Source organism: Bactrocera dorsalis, chromosome 3, assembly GCF_023373825.1.
Source record: "Bactrocera dorsalis isolate Fly_Bdor chromosome 3, ASM2337382v1, whole genome shotgun sequence".
NCBI lineage: Eukaryota > Metazoa > Arthropoda > Insecta > Diptera > Tephritidae > Bactrocera > Bactrocera dorsalis.
The window spans coordinates 85,662,862-85,684,218 of record NC_064305.1 but is presented as its reverse complement, the minus strand read 5'-3'; the positions used below and the strand labels follow the sequence as shown (position 1 = coordinate 85,684,218).

The following is a 21,357-nucleotide window of genomic DNA, read 5'->3' as shown; positions in this document are numbered from 1 at the left end:
AATGAATGCCGGCGACTACTTCAAGCATACCTATGAATGCGCAAGGCAAAAGGTGGCTGACAAGCCGCATGAAAAGGTCCGTTTAACAAAAGGTTCTGTCAGCGCTTAAGAACAGTAAAAGTATGCCAAAAAAATGCGCAAAAATAAGTAAGAAGAAAAGTGTAAGAGCAACATTTTTACGCTATAAGTTTTTCGATATATACTTGTATGTGTGTGTATTCTTGCAAATATATGTGCGTACACAAAGAAAAAATGTTTGAAAGTAGTATATTTTATGGCGCTTATTTGTCTTGTTGCTTTGTTGCCGTCTCAAAAGTGTATTGTTCAAACTTTTGCCATTTGTTGTTAGCCGAAATTATATTAAAAAGTTTGCGCTTTGCGATTTCGCTCTGCTTTTTTCGCACTTTTTTACTTGCGCATGCTACGCATTGATATAATATATTGTCGAAATATATACTCACATATGCACATGTATTGTCGGTTAATATAAACAAACGTTGTTAACGCAATTCTTCCACTAAAATTGACTTTTTCTTCTCACCTGCAAAGACTTTGTCGACTTTTTCACTGCTGCAAAGCTAACTTTTGCTACTTTTTCATGCCGAGTTGATCGTCTTGTGAATGGAAAAAGACACTCAATGCGCACATAATGAATTGTTGTCACTTCAAAAGTGTCAGCAAAGTTTATAAATTTAAGTTGTGAAGCAAATATGCACGCTTTTGTGTTTTTTTTTTGTTTTGTGTCATGTCTATTTGCATTGCTTATAGCGAAATTGATGTATCGTTATTTTCTATGAATTTAGTTATTTATGAGTTGATTTATTTCGTTGTCAATTTGAGAAATTTTGTCGAAAAGCGCAAACTTCTCGCTACAACAGGTATTTTGTCGCTTAGAAAATACTGAAAATGTCAACAAGCATTTGTTATGCTCTTATTGTGTGATTGAGAATGAGATAGAAAGAATTTGGCATTTGTTTTGAATTTGATTCTTGCATTTGAATGTTAGATTTTCCAAACTTTTTGTTTTTCAAAAATATTTGCCCAAAGTGTGTGAGTTTGTCAGTGTATAAATTTTGTTTTAAGACCATCATTCATCACTTTTAGTGAATATTGGGGTTATGTGTGTTATTTTTTAGAAGCAAGTATGTGAAAGTCATCAAATTGAGACAATTTATCGTTAAGCTGAAAGACAATTCAAGTGACGCATGGTAATTGCAAACATGTTTATTTATTTTACAAATTTTGTTTGGAAAGCCGGAAGGTGTAAAAGAAATGTGGTACAGTATCGAAGCATTTTAATTATTATTTTTTAAAAAGGTGGCAACTCTATATTATATATGTGTATATACTGTAATTTTTGTATTTGTGTGGATAAGTGAACATATGTATGAATATGGTACAAACATTTAAGAAAAGTTAAAAAAAATACGGATTCGCATTGTAAATATTATTTTTTAAATAGGTGGCAACTCTATGTATCATATATATATATTAAAATACTAATTCAAAGTCCTTTAATCTTTGATAGAGTTTTAGTAATAACAATAATTACCAACATTAAACTTGAGAAATCTGGCAACTCTGTTAGCAACTATATGTAAACTAAAAAATTTCCGCTGGCTAACCAGTTTTCTATCTAATATTTGGTAGTCGAAAAAGTTTTTTCGTATCTTGTCAATAAGTGTCGTTGCACTCGCATATCTCCTGTAGTACCAATCACATTGTGTCATAACATATAGTGTTGGAAAGGTGAGCTCTTAAGCTTTACTTAACCAAAAAAAAAAACATACGGGGATGTTGAAAAAAAGTTACTGCTGTTCAGAAATTAGTGAAATTAATGAAGAAAATCGCTACATTCTGTAATTTTTGTATGGAAAATGGAAGAATGCCTCACAGCCCCCCAATGAAATTCGAGAAGTTTACGGAGACGATGCTGTATCAGTTCGTGTAGCACAACAATGGTTCGCTCGTTCTTGAAATTTCGATGCGAAAGATGCACCTCGCTCTGGTCAACCTATCGTTGAAAAAGTCGATGATGCAGAACTTCCTTAATGGAGTAAAGTTGGCTTCAAGAGAAGCCAGTGCATACTACGTTTTGCAGTTTTTCGCCGAGAAACCAGAAAAATTTAGCACTGATGGAATAATGTCTCCAGCGGAAAAATGGCAAAAGGTGGTAGACCAAAATGGTTCGTTAAAGTTAATTATAAACAAAAATACAAAATAAATTGAAGTGTGATTAGAAATACGAAAATAGTTTTTGGACTACCTAATATTTATGATATAATTTTGGTTTTTTGCTTTGATTGTGACTTTAACATATACTCTGAGTTTACAAAGTTTACTAGCTGAACTAAAAACTTCGAAATACTTCGACAAAGTTAGTATTTTGGAGTCTTAAATTGTGGGCTTTACTTTAAAACTCTTGCAGTCTGTCCTTTAATGGTTGAACTGTCGGAAAAAAGCAATAAAAATCGTTATTATGTTATATTGTATTGAACAACTTGCAGCTCACATATATATCAATTTCATTCATGTCGTTTTTTGGCCAACAGACCTTGTTTTGCACAACTGACAATGATGCAGTAACAATACTAATAACACATAACCTCTTTATAACCTTTGCACACATTGCCTCCAAACCAAAAATTTTTTATTACAATAAAAACGAAAGCCTGAAAAAAATGATAGCTCTTCATTTGTATAACAACAGTGAAATAGCAAAAAGTAGGAAAATCCGAAAAAAGTCAAATCAAATGTTGTCCACAAATCATTATTAATGTCACTCATACGCCACGTGTAACCCCACTGTGTCTACAACTTGATTTATGCGTGCGCAAACAAACACACCTAAAGTGTGCATGAACATTTTCATTTGCAAACCACAATTAAAACATGACATGTTAATGTGTAGGTGTGCGAAAATATAACAGTAAATGTAGGTGTGCGCGCTTGAGCATATTTGCCGAGACAAATTAAAATATTTTCTTTCTATTGTGCACAATAATCTTAATTAATTGCTCAATTATTATGGAATTATTTACGAAGATTTTTGACTATATCAAATTGTAGAAATATTTGCGGCATTTTCGTTTTCATTATGCCAATTTTGTTCTTAATTAATGCATTTCTATGTATCAATTATGCTCTTTGCTTGCACCAAATGAAGTTTTGTGTGTTTGTTGTCTATTATATGAGGTGATTTTTGGGAGAAATTCAGAAATATAATACCATTATAATTAAGCCTAAATGCTTGCATAATTAGTTGTCATGGTAACTCTCAAGTTTTATGGTTAATTATTATAAATATGTTTTAATTATAAAATAATATTTTTTTCATGGCGTACATATTTGTACATAATATTAGGTCAAGCAGAAAGAAATTTATTATTTCCAAGTAAATTTCTAAATTTTTCCAATATATGTCTTTAGTATTCTGTATCTTGTGTTATATGTATGTATAAGTGCGATCGGGCTACGCTTTAGGTCATTAGAAAGATAGTAATATACTAGATAGTTTCATACTAAGAAAGCTTCTCAGACAGTTATTTACTTGCTTGACTCAGCATTGATAAAACATACGTCTTAGAGAGAAGCCAGCTCAAACAAGATACGACATACTACATATATGGCAGCTGAATATTTGAAAAGTAAAAAGTAAGTAAAGGTTCTTAAGCTGTCACATTTAGAGTTCATAGAAGATGGAAATAGTCAAGTCTGACCATCATGGAAGCACTGTTTCGGTTATCCAGGAGTTAAGCATAGAACAAAAAACTATTAAAACACTTTTAAATAAGGCCTGATACTAAGATGAGCTTTCGGATGAGCCTGACTGCGATTTGTTGTTGAATCGCAACAAAATCGATCCATTTCTGAAGTGGATGATTACTGGTGTTAAAAAGTGGACCTGTTACGACAACTTCAAGTGAAAATGGTATAGGTCGAATTGTGATGAGCCGACACAAACGATGACAAAGCCAAGATTGACTGTTAGTGAAGGTTTCTTGAATATTTGAAGGAATTGGCTGAGAATCATCTACTATGAGCAGCTGCAATACTACCGAACTTTTCACTTAAACCTGTACTGTCAATAAATGGATTGCCTGTAAAAAAAAATTTTATTTTATTTTTCTTTATATAGTAAACATTTAGTTTACATGCTTATTTTCATCTAGGACATGATATCTTTTCAGTCGTTGGGTTTCTGGAGTATCCTCTATAAAGTATACTGCCAAATGTCATCTTAAGCACAGAAGCATTTCTTTTATAAACTCACCTTTGTTTCTAGTTAAATGAGTTTAACATATGGGACACAATTGCTGAAAGAGATAAAATGTTAAATTAGATATCATATTGGAAAATTGTATGTTGTTAGTATTGTATAATAGCTATAAAGAAATAGTAGGCAACAATATATTATATAATTGTTCCATAGAAAGTTTTTTCCCATAGAAGCTAGCTGATCAATTAACCGACATTTGTTGAAATGACAGACCTTTCCATACAATTAAGAGCCATTTTAGCCCAATCGTTCAGTTTATATGTCTTTGCTCGATTGAAGTGCTAACTTAGATCGATTTACTATAGAAAATAAAAACATTATTTTACTACATTAGTTCTTGATCGAATGCAAAGTGAGATGAAGCATCCACTTACGCACTTTGGGAGTTGTTGTCCACACTGTAAATTTGGCTGTGTTTAACTCTCCGGGTTGTTGTCCAGGCTATAAATGTCGTTGAGAGCAGGGATGAAATTGCAAACAGCTGATGAATTGGGAGCATTAAAATAAACACAAAATGAAGAATACAAACAAGCTGATCGTAAATTTTAAGGATAAGAATAAATACGAAGGGAAGAACACAGGCAAGTATAACAGCTGATCTTTAATGGAGCCTATCGTTAATCGAGTAGCCAGCTGGTTGAAATCAATTATAATCATGACTAAATTAATTTGGCTATGCGAAAAAGCTCTTAAGTTTAAATTCAATAAAAATTTAATGGTAACTAATAGTTTCTAGTTACTTTTCTAAAAATAATACTTTTTAGTATACCGAAAACACTGGGAACACACTTTCAAATCTAAAAAAAGTATACAAATTATGGAACATATCTTCTGAACATCAACTTCTATTAAAAGTAAGAGCAAATATACTGCTTTAACAGTCTACCTGATTAGTACAACTGGCTGTCAAATAAGTGCCACTTTTTAATATACCTATACAACTGTAAAAAAACAAAAACAAACACTTTTAATACATACTTCTGTATATACATATTTTTTGCCACCTATATCCATTGCTCCTTAGAACCTATACTTCCAATCCCTTTCTAAAATTTTATCTAAATTAAAATCACATGAAGAACAATTCACACGCTTCGACAATTCCTGGAAGCATTATATCAGTTAAGTATTAGAAAAAAGGTCTCAAAGTAAAGCTGCACGTAATTAGATGAAATCCATTTCAATCGTTTTCCTATAAATTGGGCTGAGCAAGCATACAAAAAACAAAAAAAATACAAAATATCTCCAGCAAAAAGCGAAAAAGTGCGGAAGAAAAAGATGAAAGAGATAACAACCAAAGAAAGCGGCCGCATTTCATACAAATCATATACACATGGCTAAACAGACTTGGAGACTTTCTAGAGAATAACCGAGTGATAAAGAGGTTGGGTAAAAAAAAACCATAAAGGGAAAATGTAATTCAAAGAAGTGGAAACGTTAACTTCCGTTGCAGCGAAGCTATAATACCCTTGACATTTGCGATGGCATAAACGAGTATAAAAAGTTCTTTGTCTTGATTTTGATCGGTCAATTTGTATGACAGCTGTATGTTATAGTGGTACGATCTTCACAACTTCTTCGAAGATTTCTTAATTGCTTTAGACAATAAGCCATGCCAAATTTCTTGAAAATATCTCGTCAAACGGCAGAGCTTTCTATGTAATTAAGAGCCTTTTCATTCCAACCGATCAGTTTATATGAAAGCTATATGTTATAATGATCCGATCTTAACAATTGCTTTGGACATTACAGAGTTATCTTAGAAAATAATTTGTGCCAAATTTCTTTAAGATATCTCGTCTAATGACAAAGTTTTTCATATAAACTCTTTATTCAGATCGGTCATTACGACAAATGAGTATCGTTTTGGTGAAAAAAGTATTTCTGCCCGATATCTCAACAACTGAGAGGCTATAACCAACTCAGTGTAAACATCAATAATTCAGACTAAGTATGTATATTCTCCCAATGCTGGATTTCGATAGACACTTCCAGGTTGGGATACCCTCTAGACGTGAATGGAGGGTAGTTATAGTAAGGGAGAAAGATATCATCTCAGTCTATACCGACGGGTCCAAAATGGACTGCGGGGTAGGCACGGAAGTATATTTCGACGATCTGAACATCTCTCTCTCGCTCTCTATCCGTCTACGGAACTCGGCTAACATCTTCCAAGCGGAAGTACTGGGCATAGAGAAGGCCTGAAAAGCATGACTAGTTCCAGCATAGTCCTTAACTACAAGAATGCACTAAGCGCTCACTAGAGGACAAGCTGCTCTCATACATGATCTGTATTTCTGCCCCCAGAAACGTTTCCGGCAACGAAAAAGCAGACCAGTTGGCAAAGGGAAGAGTTTTCCTAAACGAATCCGAGGCAGAGTGGATCCCAAGCCCAATAGGATCGATCAGGAGAAAGCTGAACATACAATCTCAACGACTGGCAAACAATTGATGAAAAAATAGAACAAAATGCAATACAGCTAAGCGGAATGCCAGCTCTATCGCAGATCCGACACAAAACACTAGGAATGCATCAAGCACCAAACCTTGAATGGATGTCTACAAAAAGCATATCGGACATTAGTAGCTTCATCGAAACCACAAAATGGTATGAAAGAGAAGATGAAACGTGATAGCAATAACATAAAGGTCTACGACTAGTGCACCAAAATGGCACAGCTAGTGTCCGACTTATAAAAGGGCTTCACTCCTACTTACGTATCTAATCAAATCAAATTGTAAAAAGGCAGCTTACATACATTAAGACTTTATATCAAACAGCTAGAAGAACTTTTCAAAGTCTTTTTTTCATCATTGCAATCATCATACCTTCTATAAGTTGTATGCCGCGCCTAATCCAGTTATTTTCATATTTCACATTTATTTTATGTCGCACCAACACATTCAAAATTTATTGAATTCAAGCACATAACGCATAAGCAATTACGAATTGTTATACATATTCCTTTCAGCAGCCAAATGAGCAATTTTCCTGCAACAACTCTTCTAGTTTTTCACTTTTGCCCTACTTTACGTTCTCATTTCCCATACTTTTTCTTCTCTTATCACCGTTTTGGTTAATTTTTAAGTTGGCGCGTGTGCTACATTTGTATTATCGCTTCGACCAACGGCTGCAATAAAAACCCAATTTATTTGGCTTCACACCTAATCTTACACTTCATACATACAACAGTGAGTTTGCTACGCTTTCAGGCTGCTTGCTGCAACATTTCATTTCGCCGATATTGAATATTACACATCTGAACTTTCCACCGACATTTTTCACACTCATTTATATTTATTTTATTATATTTGCTTTTATAGTGTTTTCTGTTTTTTTTTTGTTTTTGTTGTGCTTTGTTCTGGGTTATATAACTTTACGTTGCAATACAGCGGAATTGAATTTGGAAGCGAACCGGAAAGGCACGTACCGAATGGCGGGCCGCTGCCTGCGCTGAATCTCAAATAGAAATACGACTGCATGTTAAATGTCAAATTCAAGTTGTCATGTTGTGCATGTGTGTGTGTGACAATATTTCTGTTTCTATCAGTTGACTTTATATGCAGAGGTTTTTCAGTGCCGAAATCGGTCGTCGAAAATCAACAGCACGCCATGTTTAAGTCAACAAAGGTATTCGTTTGAAGTTGCTTTACAGTTAATTTTCACACACATACACATACATAAGCTTACATATGACTATATATGACTGTATATGTTTGTATATTTGCATCATTTGCTTTACATATTCAACTTCGCTTTATATGCATCCGTAGTTATGCTTTTCTTTTCTTGGCATTCGCTTTATTCTCTCATTGTCTCTTTATTTTTATTTCATCCTTCCGTTGACGCTGCGCCTTTGTCATACTAATCAGCAGGATAATCATCACCATTATCCCTTTTCGCCTTAATATGCTTCGTTGCGTAAGTTAACCTAGCAACTTCCTTCATTTCACTTCTGCTCAACTACAAAGGCTTCGGTGTCGGCTACAAAGGCTGTTCGGTTGACAAGTGCGGAAGCCGGATAATTCGAGCGTAAAATGCGTGAGTTGCGTAAATGCGGACGTTGCGTTCAAACGCAGCAATCAGCGTGTATATTTTTATGAGCTCACAAGCATGCTGTATGAGTAAGAAAAGAAAACGCTGCGTCCTTTTCTTTGACAAAAAAAAGTGCATGAAATTATATTTTTTTCTTTCATTTGAGCAGTAAATATATAAAAGTTTGTGCTTGTGTTTGTATATGTTTTTGAAGTGGCACATAAGCGTGATTGATTATAAAAAACTGTCAAATTGAAAAAGAAAATATTTGGTTGTGTGTGTGTTTTTGTTTGAAGTCCAAGCCATGACTGATGGAAGTCAAACATTAGAATGACAAAAGTAATTCAAATATACATATAATCAGTAAGTCAAAGCGAAATATAAAGCAACGGTATTTTTGGTATACGCACATATATACATATTCAATTATGTATGTAATCTATCACATTTTGCGAACATTTGCTCTTTTTGAAAGTTTTTTCAGTGGATATCATTTACAATTTTACTCAAAGCTGATGTGAGTAAGTTATTTATCTTTATGCCATTTTTGTGCAGATGGAAACTATAGATAGATGTTAGCGGGACATTCTTAATTTATTGTGTAAACATTTCTTTCATGAAGTGCATAGAAACGTCATTTTTAGGTGACAGTAAGTCTACTTAATTGAAACTGTCCTGTGCTTTTATCCCGACGAGTACTATAACCCCAGAGCCATTTCAGGAAAGGAATAATTAATTAATGAGTTCTGCAGTAAAAACAGCAACAACTAAAATTCTTGATTGCTAGTTACATATTACCCATATAAGGGCATGTTCATGTTGTATCATCTGATCACATTTGACCCGGACTTGCTCATATAAATCGGACGCGTAAACAGAATCGATAAAATCTGAAGCGTCCAGCAGTAGTCTGCTATCATTAAGATGCTCCATCTTCCCTGGTATCTGTTTTCCATTTCCTTAATATCTTGGTGAAATCGTTCACCTTGCTCTTCACCCCCGTCTCCTAAATTTTCAGGAAAGTAATCGAGGTGGGAATGAGGCAAACGTACTTTTAGGCTCAATCTGAAGCTTGATATGCTTTTAACATTCCTTTGACGATTTGTTTATAGTTAGGGTCTTTGTTATTGCCTAAAAATTCTCTATGACCTCTTTTTGAGGATCCGTCATGGTTGTGATGAACTGTGGATCAGCCCTAAACCGTCGAATGTTTGATCCAACGAAAACACCTTTCTTCAACTTTGGCTCTGAGGGACCTGGAAACTTTCATACGAAGTATTTGAAGCAATTTCCATTTCTTGGAATTGACTTTATAAATTGCCTCATCAATCCCAGTTTTATGTGAAGTGGTTGTAGAAGCCCTTTATGAGGAGACACAAAAGTTTCATGCACTACGTTTTTTCGCCGACTTTAAGCTCCATTTTTTGATACAATGATTTGCTCGAACTCTGCTATCCCATAGACACAAAAAACAAGGGAATTTGATAAACCCAGATTGTTGTCCGAGCAACATGATCAATATTTTGAAATCAGCGCACACTTGTTTCTCGTGGTCTTCATAATTTAATATGCAAAGTATCAATTCCAACAGGAACGGATACATAGAAAACGTCATTGTGAAGCGGAACTGCTTTCTTTTGAAGAATCTATAAAAATACGCCATTGTGATGGGTGGTATGAGATCTTAACTATATTCAACAAACCTTCAATATTAGTACAATAAGCCAACTCGTCCTCTTTGGCAAAGTTGGAAGTGAACTGCTTCTCATGATATCAAATCTAGGAGGAAGATACACCCGGCAAAAGTAGCTTCTTGGGTTTGAGCCTTGATCAAAGCAACTCAACAGCGTTTTTGGGAGGATTCAAGTCTCTTACCAAATCTTTTAGCTCGCCTTTTTGCTTAATAAAGCTGTCTTGCCATTACCTGTCGAAGGTAAACTACCCTTGGACTCTGTAGTTTAAACGAAACTAAAGACTTCATAACCATTGTCTATCTCTATACTCCCTCATAGGTCAAAATAGAGACTATGGTAAAAACTAATCCAATATTTTTTACATTAAATTGAAGGCTATATTTACCATAGTTATCGAGTGTGTGATTCAGGCCAAGTACGCACTGTTTCCTTCGACAACTTCAAGAATGAATCCATTTTGTTGCATTCTTAAGCGATGCTCATACGGAAATTCTTTTTGAAGGTAAATCTATATCCACTGTTATACACTTGCCTTTATTAGCTAAAAATGGGACATACTAATCACTTGGTCTTAGGTCCAAAATACAATAGAAATGGGATATATAAGAACCTCCTAACTAAGCTACTGAAGCTTCTGACGAGTCTCAAGGTAAATGTTTTTGGCTTGGCACTGTGCTGATAGAACACAATTTCCCATCTTTTAGCCACTTCAAGACAATTTCTTGCTCCAGATGGGGCAATTGTTGAGTGTGCAAAAATTCCGAATTCGAAATTCCATGCAAAAACTAAAAATATTATTGCTTTAATGATTGGCTGATTTATTTTTATTTATAGCATGTGCTACCCAATAATGCAGTGCATTTTCTCTTAGTTCCAAATGTGGTTGCTATGATTGTAGGTAAAAAAAGTGTATATATGTATGTATGTATGGGTGCAAATATTCAGCGGAAAATAGCAATATGGGGGTTTTTCCGGTTAAACTTACTTTCATATACACATATATTTATATATATATTTCGTGTATAACATGCATAAATATATTTATCAGTAAACTCAAATGCTCGCTATAGCCCTGTAAATATTCGAAGGTGTAGCAAAACGTTTATTAATGACGTACACACTCAGATAGCTTCATGTACACATCTATGTACATATATTGTATATACATATGTCTGTAAAGCGTACAAATGTTTCTACATATGTATATTCGTGCCGATGAGCATATTTTGCTGTAGTGTTGCTCTTCGCTACCGTAGATATAATGAATATTTATGGTGAATTTATGACCCTCCGCCTGCCAGGCTTTGGCAATTTGAGTTCAATTGAATTTTAGTGGTTCACTGAGCCAGACAAGCCATGGCGCACATTTAAATGCCTCTATTTGCAAATGTATTACATACATTCACCCAAGATACACTTGTATATTTGGCTATCTATAAGTGGCTGTGTGTGTGTGTGTAAATGCTCGCAAAATACTTTTGTTTATGCTCTTAAGCGTATTTGTTTGTACATTTTTGCTTGTTTTTTTTTTCAATGCTCAACACTTCGTTAGCTGCAATTTTCCGCTTTTATTGCGGAAACACTTAAAAATTGCTGTAAATTTGATTTTTAATGAACTTTACTCACTCTCCTTTATGCTTATGTTAAATTTTTGTTGTTTTAAGCTTATAAACGGTGGGTAATTTTGAAGAAAAATGCTATTTAAGTGTTGCTGAAGGGAAGTAGAAAATTTAATGAATGAAAAAGTAGTTTCGCTCGTTATGAATTTAATTGTTTTTATATTAAAAGTGTGGAATTGATTTTTTGCGTTTGCTTTTTACTGTTGTGTTTGGATAAAGGCGAAGGTCTGACATTGCCATAAAAATCATTTGAAATATTATGAATGAAATGTAAAGCAACGAGCTAAGAAGCATCGAAGAAAACTGAGCTATTGCAAATTGCGACTGAACTGAGTTTGGAAACCTCAGTTCGCTTCATAATTATATATTTTTTATTATATTATTCATATAATTTTTATATAATTTATATACTTTTTAAAATTTTTGAAAGAGTCAGAAATTTTTCTTGATTTTTGACGAACAAACTTTGTTATGTTTTTTGGCTTCATTGAATATATTCTCAAAGTTCCATTATATAAAAGAAAGTACCATAATATGATCAAATTTGAATCAGGCTGGCCATAAACATGAAATTTTTTTCATTGATCTTTATTTTCAACTTCAAAATAGACTCCAGAACAGGCACAAGCATACAATTTTACAAACACTACATATAGGCATCGGCAGTGATGGCGTTCAGAGCCTTTAGCGAATTACATACTTAGAAAGGTCTCGGTGGACTCATGACGAGTTAAGTTAAGTTTAGTTAAGTTAAGTTAAGTTAAGTTAAGTTAAGTTAAGTTAAGTCAATTTAAGTTAAGTTAAGTTAAGTTAAGTTAAGTAAAGTTAAGTTATGTTATGTTATGTTAAGTTAAGTCAAATTAAGTTAAGTTAACTTAAGATAAGTGAAGTTATGTTAGGTTATGTTGTTAAGTTAATTTAAGTTAAGTTAAGCTAAGTAAAGTTAAGTTATGTTATGTTAAGTTAAGTTATGTTAAGTTAAGTTAAGTTAAGTTAAGTTAAGTTAAGTTAAATTAAGTGAAGTTAAGCTACTTTTTATCTAAAGTTTGCATCACATGAAACTTGCTTTGTCGACATTCAATGAGCAACAAGAAACTTTCATTTGCAGACAAATTCAGAAAGTTCACACATATTTTCATATTTGGCCCAATGAACTTATTGGCAGAATATTTTATCTGCGCATAAAGCATTCATAATACGGGTATCATCAGGTGTTTGCTCACATTAAATTTGCACGCTTGCATATTATATTACAACAACACACCACGCACCTCCCCAGTCGACGCTGCTCGCCATAACACAACAAATCCGCATTGAAATGCGAGCAGTGTTTGCCCAGCACTACACATACAACAACAAACGTGTAAGAAACTAATTAAATTACCTGCATAAATTACGCCAACAAATGACAGCGCAAATTAATTGAAAGCTCACATTAATTTGTTAATGCGAGGAAAATGTCAGCAATCATTTATTGAGCGCCTACTGCAGCGCCGCCAGAAAATTCGGAGCAATTGGAACGGAGAGTGCATGAAAACACAAAAAAAAAAAAATAAACGAATATATAGTATATAAAGCAAAAGGTGGGCAATATAAAGTGAAATGAAATTGCCTGCCTTCGCGCACTAAAAGTGTACAATGTCTTCGATGAGCTTTTCCAGTCGCTTCCGCCAGCAATCTGCACCCCTAAAGGCTGGTGGCTGCTGGCCTGCTGCCATTGATTGCAACATTGTATTTCACCGTTGGCCACACACGCACACATTTCTGCCGATTTTCCCACCCATCGCTACTTGCCTTGCCGAGTTAACGAGCTATTTGCCGTTTCGCACTCATTACTTGATAAAGTTGATTATACGCCGTGGCGTCGACCATGGCGATTGCTTTTGGCATTGGTTATTATGACAAATTTGGGGTTGTGTACACATTTACGATATCGTATTTTTATTGCTCTCAGCCGCATTTCGATTTCTCAACTGCCATTTGGTTAGCTGTTTTGAATATTTTTGGCTGGACCGGCGTTTTTGTTGTTTTTAACGCTGACATTGGCACGTTTTCAATTAGTAGTGCTCAATAAATGCAATGTTTTTGATTAACGTGATGATTTGATACATTGAAAAGTCATTGATAGGGAGATGGTAGGGGGTGCTTTAAAAGGATAAAGTGATATTATTTGTGGCTTTAGAGTATATATAAAAGTGATTATTATGTTATATTATGCTGAGTGTTTGATGGGATTGGAAAGGAATCATCATGATCGAACGATTGCCGACATTTTGCTGTCAACAACTGATGAGATTGAAGCAAGCAATCGAAAAAAACGGCCAGAACTGATCGAAAGAAGGGGCTTCGTCTTTCATCAGGACAACGCTAGATCACACAATATTTGATGACTCGGCGAAAATTGGGAGAGCTTGGCTGGGAAGTTTCGATGCATCCATCATATAGCCCGGACCTTGCACCATCGGACTACCATTGGTTTCGGTAAATGCAGAACTCCCTTAATGGAGTAAAGTTATCTTCAAGAGAAGCCTGTGAAAATTACTTCCCGCAGTTTTTCGCGGAGAAACCAGAAAAATTTTACACTGATGGAATAAGTTTCTATTCTTAAATATTATAATCTCTTAAGTTTTTTATACTTTTTCTGCAAATTTTTTCTCCTTTTTCCATTTATACTCACACACATTACCAGATGCTAAAATGTGATTAATTTGCGAAATTTCCCACAATTAATTTTTATAGTATTCAACCACCATCAATTATGCATAAAGCTGCGCCTGATTGTGCATAAAACACCATTAGCTATTTTTAATCATTTGCACATTCATTTAGGGGTCAGGCGCGCGCGCTAAGCATCACTCATGCATAATTTTACGGTTATTCAAACTAATTAATTCACACGCGGACGCTGTTACCTCACGGAATGCAGGTTTAAATATACATTTTTTTCATAGTAACCGTAGAAATATTTATTGAAATCAAATTAATTAATTTTGAGTTTGAGTGGAAAATGAAAGTCTACTTTTTTTAGGACTGTGTGGAATTTTATAAAAGTTAATAAACCAATGATGCGTGAAGATTTTTTAAGCACAATGTGCTGTTGTGGCTTGTGGAATATTGTAAATATTTGGCATTGTGGCTTAATCACACAAAATATTATGACGTAAAAATATTTTGTTTTCGAAGCCATCAATTTAATTTTAATAAAAATGCTGCCATTTACTGTTTTTGCTCAGCTGCAGCTGTTTGCACATTTTTCCAATATAAATTTAGCTCACTGCAAATACACCCTTGAACTCGCATATATGTATATGCAACTATATAAGTTTGCATATTGTACACCTTTTTGTGTTTGTTTATAGTGATTAAAAGCGCTTATCCATCAAAGTTGCGACCTTTTTCCTACTACCTTTCGCTTCTCTTCTCTTCTCTGTTTTATTCATATGCTGACCTCTGTTGGACACAAGGCGCTTAAAGACAATATACAGCCGTTGGTTGAAAAACCGCATGATTGACAGCAATATGTGTTGAAATGCTGGATTGTGGCTTAATATATATATATACAAGTATTTAAAATATACATTTGTATATATGTAAATAAAACCATATATAATATGTATGTCCTTTATTTCACAAATTGGTTTTTTTTGTTTTGCAAAAGCTCGCTGAAGTTATAATTTTTGCCCTAAATAAGGTATCCAATGTAAACAACTGCCTTATTTTCAATTAAAATTGTGCTTAAATCATTTTACTCTTCTTAGTTTTTTATGAGATTTTTTGTTTTTTTTTGCAATAATTTTTTTTTGTCACCAACGCAAAAAAATCAACAATTTTGGAGAAGTGAAATTCTAATAAAAAAAGTTTACAAAAAGGATTTAAAAGAATTTTTTGTAAAAACAAAACAAAAGTTATAGATAGTATAAATTTTGAGTGAAATAAATCTTATTCATGTGGTACACCATGTCGTATGAGCAACATGTAATGTACGAGTCGTACTATAAATCACGTGTAAGACTGCTCAACTCATTTGATGCCTAAGTTTAACCGCAAATAACTTCTAAAGAAGTGGTTTTATGGAAAAAATTATTAAAAGCTTTTTTGTAGAACGGAAATTTTTTATTAGAACATCTATTTTACAAAGTCATAGATTGTTGGGTTTAAAGCAAAATATCAAAAAAATATGCGCTGTTATATACACTACATACAATATGATTTAGGCCTTGGTTAAATTGAAAATAAAGAGCTTGTGAAGAAAATAAAGAGCGGTGAAAATTCTACGAGATTTTTCTTTCAAACAGTTGTAATGGAAAAAAATTCTCCATCCCAGTTTTTAAGAATTGTATCTCAAAACAGTCTAAATTTTCATGAAGATCGGTTGAGTAGTTCTCGAGAAATCTTGCCAACCGGCTTCAAAACCACAATTTCGAGAAAAACGCGTTCAAAGACGGCGCACTTATCCTAGCTTGCCTCGAGCGCACAAGTTCTCAAGGCTGTAACTCCGAAAGCATTACTCGGAACAACTTGAAAATTTAGGACAATATTCTGCTGTAGAGTTTAATAGGATGATAAAAAAATCGAGCTTTTGAAATCTGTAAACTCATGTAACCCCTTAAATTATTTATATTGGATCGAAAACAAAAAACTGTAGCCGCTAGTTCACTGAAATGAAATACCTAAGTTTGAAGAGTTTGGGTTAGGTTATAACTTTTAGGCACAGGAGTTAATTAAACAATTAAACGGATCGATTTATCATACAAAATTATATTCTTCATTTGCTACATTATTTCTGAGTGGAAATGAAATCGAGTTAAAACTAGAACGAAATGCTTCAGGTTGTTGTCCACACTTAAAATTTGGCTCTGTCGGTTGTTGTCCACACTATAAAATTGGTTAAGTTCATTGATAAACATTTGCATAACAACAAAAATAGCAATAAGCTGGTGAATTTTAATTATCAGAAAAAATACAAAATTATAACAAAGAAGCAAGTATAACAATTGGTCGTTAGTCGAGCCTATCGTTGATCGAGTAGCCGGCTGTATAAAAGGCAAAAACTGATTTCTCAATTATAATCTAAATTAATATGGCTGTGTGAAATGGTTATTATACCGGCTGGCTGTCACGTCGCACAAGACCTATGAATATTTTGTAATGTCAGATGGATATTCAGTTTACTCAATTGAAAATTATGCCGACAACTTAATGTATATTATATAGAGATAGTTCCCGCGTATAAAAAATTTTTTTTTTCGACTAATTTTGGTAATTTTTGAAACACATACTAACCAAATTAAATTAAGCAATCAGGGATATGGGAAACAGAATATGAGATGGAAAAATTCTTGTAGTCAATGGTACCATTCAAACTCACTTCAAGCTAGCTCTCATTCGAAAGCCATTTTATCTGAAATTCAATACCAATGTAGTAAAAGTATTAGCTCTGTATTTAGGATAGTCAAAAATTATAATAATAAATATTTTTAACTCAACATACTGAAATGAAAGTAGAACAAGTAGAACACGGCTAAAAATATACCTGAAAATGCTTTCCACACTAATTGCAGTTATTCAACAATTCGCTCAAATAAATGTTTTAGCAAATCGTTTATGTAAACTACAGACAAAATTTCAAACATAATTTACCTCTCGAAAAAATGATCTACTTGAGGCTATATGTATGTATACGCTTTTTCTGCTAGGCTCACTCCACAAAGTGAATTTTTAATTTCATAATGCCTTCTAAAGCTTTTGCGCTGGCAGCGCATTCCCGGCAAATTTGGGCTACACCGCACTTAACTTTTGTTTGCGCACTTAGATAGTTGTCCATTGCCATCTTTCTTTCGTGCATTTTTCAGCAGCGCGCAACGTTGCAAGCTCACGGCTGGCTTGTGTTGCAGCGCCGGTCACTCCCACACATTTCAGTGAAATATTCCCATTTTAATGGCGCTCTCAAGCGTTAGAAAGCCAAGCCGCACAGTCAGTAAGTGAGTTGGACGGACTTTTATTACGATAGGAGGCAGATGCTAACAAATTTCGGCCAGTTCAAGTGCCAGCAGAGGCTCTTATTTTTGCACTCTGCTCGAGCAGTGTTTGCTTGATTTATATGCTGGCGCAGCAGCTTGTGCCGAGGCAGCAACGGAAGCGGAAGTGCATGCATGTGTTTGTATGTATGTTTGCAGGAGTGCACTTGTATGACCCAAGGTGGAATTTGTATTCATTGAAATACCAGTTAGTTGCACTTATGTAACCTCGTTCTTCGTGTATGGCTTCTCAATATTCAATATGCAATTTTAATTGAAATTTCTGTTTTGAACCGAAAAGCTCATACACAATTGAGCTTTTGTGGTTTTCGTATGAAATAATACATTCATGGCTGGCTTGGGAGTTTTTGAATGCTCTTATATTTGTACTTATATATATGGTTTATGTCTATAGGAATTGCTTATTGCAGTATGAATGGAGAATTAATTGGAATACATTTCACACACTTTTTGATTGAGTGAAGAAATGAAGTATTTTTGGATTTTCAACCGAAAGTATACTTTTAATTCTTGTGGTTAAATACTCTTACACTTATACTTATACTTATATCTCTTACAGGCGGGTAAATGAACCTTTATATTTTACTTACACTGCTCATTTTCATTGAGTTGTTGAAAAAATCTTACTTAAAAAAGTACTCTAGGGGTTTTTTGTTTTTTTATGAAGTTATGCCATCTGATCAAATTTGACCCGGACTAATAAAAATTTGTTTTCCTATAATGGTATACTCGTAAACCTTTTTATCTTCGTATGATGTTTGATCTCCAAATGTCAATTAGTGAGTGCTTCGCGCATTTTACGTTGAAAAAGTTGATCAACGAATTTGCTTGACATTTTTTGTTTCGTTGGAATCATGGCTATGGAATTGCTGAAAATGTTGCATAAGTGTTTTGGGGATTCTCCTTTATCACGAGCATAAGAATTAGAATCACCCTTTGGCATCCAGGGAATAGAACTCGAGCGATTATATCCGGTATCAGCGCCTTAAACAGTATTGACAACATGAGGACATGGATTCCCACCATCAAATACTAAGTGGACATGGGTGCTTAAAATGTCTCGTCTACAGATTCAGTCCTTGAAAGCTCATGCTATTCGTCTATCCATCTCTCTTCATGATATCATCGAAAAAGTTAAGACAACAGTGCTTGAAAATCGTCGTGTTAACATTAAACAGATAACGACCTCCACATCTGTATTGAGTATGGTTTACGAATATTACGCTGAAACCGTTTTGCAATCTAGCGAAAATTAACCACAATAGAAAAACCAAAATTCGTAAATACACTGAAATTCATCTTAGCCGAGGCTTATAAAAACTTAAATCTAAAATTTCCTAACTCAAATAGAGCTCAATGCCATTCAAAAGAGAAATTACAAAGCATGACAATAAAAAGTACAAAAGACGACAAAGAAGTAGAAACCATCAGCAGCAGCAGGAGATGGAAACATGTTGCATGCGTTGAAAATTGCAAATTTACCAAATGACTGCGCCGCGGGCCTCAAGCTGGCTACCGAAAAAATATTGCACTTCGCACTGGCAACCGAATGGCAGGGGTGGCGCCAAAGTCGCGTCGCGAAAAAATATATTCTAAAATATGTACTTGTATACATATAATAAAGAATAAACTGTAAAAAATGCAACCAACATTTATCATGCCACAGTGCAAGCGCAGCGCAATTTCGTGAACAATTCGCCACAGTGCCGCGTCGCGTCGTGCCGCGCATCGCCATTTAGTGGATAGTGGGGAGTGGTCGCGCGGGTGGTGGCCCCAAGCAAGCGTATAAAAATATTTATTGCTTGAAAAATCGCCAGTTTAAAAGAGATAACTGGCGTGCGAGAATAAATTAGACCAAGTCGCTGACTGGAGCAAGGCGCAACGAGGCGCGGCAGGGCGGTAACGGTTCATTTTCAATTTGCAAGCTGAATGAGCAATTCAGAGTTCTCTGATTTACTCCACATTTTTAGTGTTTTTCATTTCAAATACAATGCTTACAACGCCATCTTTTTGCAACAAATTTTTTGGAGGAGGGGTGTGGTTGGTTGTACATAAAATTACATGCAAATGTAAATAAGGCATTAAAGTGGAATACTCAAGGCATTTGTATGTATCTCTTTGGCTTGAGCTTAATGCATAAAACCTTGCAGAGCTTTTCGTAGCACTTATTGCCACGTTTGAGTTCTTAAAATTTTAGTGGAAAATTTGAATCATAAATTTACATCAGAATATTTACGACTGAACTGACAGGCGAAGTAAACACATATGATTTTGGCACGCAATCATTAAGCGTTTGCTGAGTCAGCAGTGCATAGCAGACAGGGTGTTTCAAGAGCAGCATATAAAAAGATTTAATAAAAAAAATTGATTTAGAAATAAATTTTATTTTCTTTTTCCGACAAAATATAGTATTTCCTTATCTAAAATGCAAAAGAACAATTTTCATCTGCCGCTATCAGATATAACTAATATATAACAAATATGTAACCAATATATAACCTATATATAACCATTTTATAAGCAAAACTCAAATTTTGTTCCAATATGTGTAGTTCTATTATGAAGCTTTTCTTCGCCTGTAAACTTATGAAAAGTGGTGTTAAGTTATTTTGAATTTTAAGTGACGATTTGCAGTGAAGATAAGTGAAATTCTAACAAATTGTAAAACATTTCTTCGAAAAAATAATTTTTTTCTTACAATTGAGGTAACTTAACCGGAAGTACATTACAATACACTATATATTTTGGAGCCAAAAACGACGGTTTTAATAATATACTTGGTTCTGCCATAAGTTCTGTTGCAAGTTCAGGTCCTTAGAAAAATCCAACTGTGCTACAATTTGAATAATATTAATCTTATTTATTAAAGCATACATATATTAGTTGACCGTTGTAAAAAATTTTTTATTGCTTTCACACAAGCCCTCAAACCATGCGACCACTGATCCATGCCATGAACCATATCATGAACCACACAAAATTTCTATTAGAATGGATGACGCAGCTCGAACCAAAGATTTTCTGATACTCGCCATATTTCTGTCGAGTATATTAATGAGATCAAATTTTGACTTCTCGACGGCTTATCATATGTAACTATGAAACCAGGAATATAACTTGTCAGCCACTGCTGTGTGATTTTTGCTTTGTGTGCTGTAGTGGCAATTGCTGGAAGGCTCAATACTCAACATACGAAACGAATATTACAAAACATCTTCTTGGTACACTTTTTCCACAGTTTTAACTCCTTCTTTACCAGAGACGTAACGCCTTCATAAGAGACACTACATCATTACAGCAGCAGGAGGGTGATCAAGTTGTATCCTTAAATTACATAATTTTTGTCTTTGAAGACTTTTGCGCAGATTTTGTCATTTCATTCATTAAAAATTCCTTGAAAAGTGAAAATTTTTTCATCTGTAAAAGGGATACTTTCATAGCCACTCACCGCGTACTACTGAAGTAGTAGATTGCATCTGTTGAGCCTAATTGGGTTTAGTCGCGTTGTCAGAAAACGATCAGTTGACCCAGAGTATTCTTTCATATGAAATACATTTCGAATAAATCTAAACATTTATTTCGTCAATATATCCTTTTCCCAGGACATAATTTTCTTTGCTTCAAGCTTCTTTTTGTTGCGTGAACGAACAGCTGCATTGGCTCAAGTCACGCGAAGATGACTTTCTCTGTA

At 34.3% G+C, this 21,357-nt stretch overlaps 1 protein-coding gene across 1 annotated transcript in view; it reads right to left on the bottom strand.

Moving 5' to 3' along the window:
- The window catches only part of LOC105227723 (protein qui-1), a gene marked incomplete at its 3' end in the record, with an annotated part of 123,529 nt that overhangs the window by 65,525 nt on the left and 36,647 nt on the right, over window positions 1-21,357 (bottom strand). The window contains 1 exon segment of the mRNA XM_049453580.1: window positions 4,274-4,316.